Genomic DNA, 2,694 nt, shown 5'->3' on the forward strand with positions numbered 1-2,694 from the left:
AAGCATCTGGTCAATGAAGGGCAAAGGGAAGTGATCTTTCCTAGTGGCCTTGTTCATCTTCCTGTAGTCCATGCAAACTCTCCACCTCATGACTGTTCTTGTAGGAATAAGCTCATTCTTCTCATTTGCTACCACAGTAATTCCACCTTTCTTTGGCACACATTGAACCGGGCTTACCCATGAACTGTCAGAAATAAGATAGATGATCCCTACATCTAGCCACTTAAGAATTTACTTCTTCACTACTCCTTCATGATCGGATTAAGTCTTCTTTGCTGCTCGATCGTAGGCTGGCTACCTTCCTCTAGCAGAATTTTATGCATACAATAAGAAGGGCTGATTCCCTTGATATCTGCTATAGTCCAACGAATTGCCGATTTGAACTCTCTCAAAATCCTCAGAAGCTTTTCCTCTTCACTACCTGAATGGTCAGATGCAATAATAACAGGCAAAGTAGATGCATCACCTAAAAATGCATACCTCAAATGCTCAGGTAAAGGCTTAAGCTCAAGAGTGGGAGCTTTCTCAATAGATGGCTTGAGGTGTTTAGGAGCTTTGTTCAATTCCTCCATTCTAAGAGATTCAAAAGGCATATCAATCTTCCTCTTCCAGGGAGAAACAATAAAATATTGTAATTGTTCTTCACCTTTGTCATCTTCACTATCTGAATTTCCCAATAAGGCTTTTTCTAAGGCATCAGACTTTAGCAATTGATCAAGTTCTAAAGTAACCACAGAATCGACCAACTCCACCTTTAAGAACTCCTCATTTTCTGTAGGAAATTTCATAGCATTGAATATATTAAAAGTTACATCCTGATCCAACACTCGCATTGTGAGCTCACCCTTCTGCACATCTATCAAGGTTTTTCCATTCGCCAAGAAAGGTCTTCCCAAAATTATGGGAATCTTCTTATCCTCCTCGAAATCAAGAATGACGAAATCAGCATGGAAGATGAGTTTATCAACCTTGACCAAGACATCCTCCACAATACCTCGTGGATATGTAATAGAACGGTCGGCCAATTGCAAAGTCATATAAGTTGGTTTTGGATCAGGTAAGTCCAACTGCTTGAAGATTGACAAAGGCATCAGATTGATGCTAGCTCCCAAGTCACATAAGCATATGTCAAAAGACACTTTTCCAATAGTTCACGGAATAGTGAAGCTTCCTGGTATGTTGATATGAAGTTTCTTGAACACCTCCAGAAACTTCTCAAATTGCTTGTCCAGCTTTTTCTTCAGCAGCCGCTTAGGAGAAGGCGGTGGAGGATATATCTGTTTCTCCTCTGTATACCCTCGGGAGGAATGTGCTCAATAGTATTCTTCCTTGGTTCCACTTCAACTTCCTACTGTTCTACTTATTTCTCAACCCCAGCTTCTTTAGTCAACGCTTGAGTTTGTTCGGGATTCGCAACCTTTCCAGACCTCAAAGTGATTGCCTTTACCTGCTCCTTAGCTTCCCTCTTTCCTGGCACTTCAGCATCACTAGGTAGTGTACCAGGCTGACAATTTAGCAAGGCATTGGAAATTTGCCCAATTTGCTTTTCCAAGGTCTTGATAGAAACATCTTGACTCTTGCACATAAGCTTAAACTCCTCTAATTCAGAATTTTCATTAGCTTGTTTCAGCTGAAGTTGCTGTCTTGGTGCATATTATGGTTGCTGAAAATCAGGGGGTTGTACTGCTTAGCTAGATACTGTTGATAAGGCTGTTGAACCGTATTCTGAGCGTTGCTCCAACTGAAATTAGGATGATAGCGGTTGTTGGGATGATAAGTGGCTGGCACAGGTTGCTACGAATGCTGAAAGTTGCTCACGAACTGAGCTGATTCACTAGAAATTGTGCACTGATCAGTCTCATGGGCACCAACACAAAGCTCACAGACACTAGCAATTTGATTAACCCCATAATTAGCCAAAATGTCCACCTTCATCGTTAAAGCTTTAAGTTGGGCAGCTATAGCAGTTGCTGCATCCAACTCCAGAATTCCTGCTACTTTTCCCTGAGTCAGTCTTTGGGAAGGATTCTGGTACTCATTAGCAGCCATCAGTTCAATCAATTCATAAGCTTCATCGTAGCTCTTAGCCCACAAGGCTCCTCCTGATGCTGCATCGAGCATGGGTCTAGAAGTAACACCCAATCCATTATAGAAATAGTTAATAATCATCCAATCAGGCATGCCATAGTGTGGGTATTTCCTTAGCATCTCCTTATATCGATCCAAAGCTTCACACAGAGATTCTCTAGTTTGCTGAGCAAACTGAGTAAGAGCATTCCTGATTGCAGCAGTCTTCATCATAGGGAAAAATTTAGTGAGAAACTTTTGAGCAAGACCTTCCCAAGTGGTGATAGACCATGCTGGAAGAGAATATAACCAACACTTAGCGTTGTCCCTCGGAGAGAATGGGAAGAGTCGCAACTTGATAGCATCTTCGGTCACATCATTAAACTTGAAAGTGTCGCAGATCTCAATGAAATCCCTGATGTGCATGTTGGGGTCTTCAGTAGGAGAATCCCCAAACTGAACCGAGTTCTGTATCATCTGAATCATGCTTGACTTGATCTCAAAAGTGTTAGCCCTGATGGCTGGCCTGATGATGCTTGACTAAATGTCATTGATCTTAAGCTGAGAATAGTCCATAGGATTTTCTGCTTGATCTCCAATCTCTACTAAAACTAGTTCCTCGATTTT

The 2,694-nt window shown here is 41.6% G+C and overlaps 1 non-coding gene across 1 annotated transcript; it reads left to right on the forward strand.

Annotated features, from left to right (window-relative positions):
- The first annotated feature begins 2,179 nt into the window (after window positions 1-2,179).
- Window positions 2,180-2,286, forward strand: LOC141681108 (small nucleolar RNA R71). The gene has a single exon (XR_012558551.1). It is a non-coding gene; the product is annotated as a small nucleolar RNA R71 (small nucleolar RNA).
- The last annotated feature ends 408 nt before the right edge of the window (window positions 2,287-2,694 follow it).

This window comes from Apium graveolens, chromosome 8 (assembly GCF_009905375.1).
Source record: "Apium graveolens cultivar Ventura chromosome 8, ASM990537v1, whole genome shotgun sequence".
Taxonomy (NCBI): Eukaryota; Viridiplantae; Streptophyta; class Magnoliopsida; order Apiales; family Apiaceae; genus Apium; species Apium graveolens.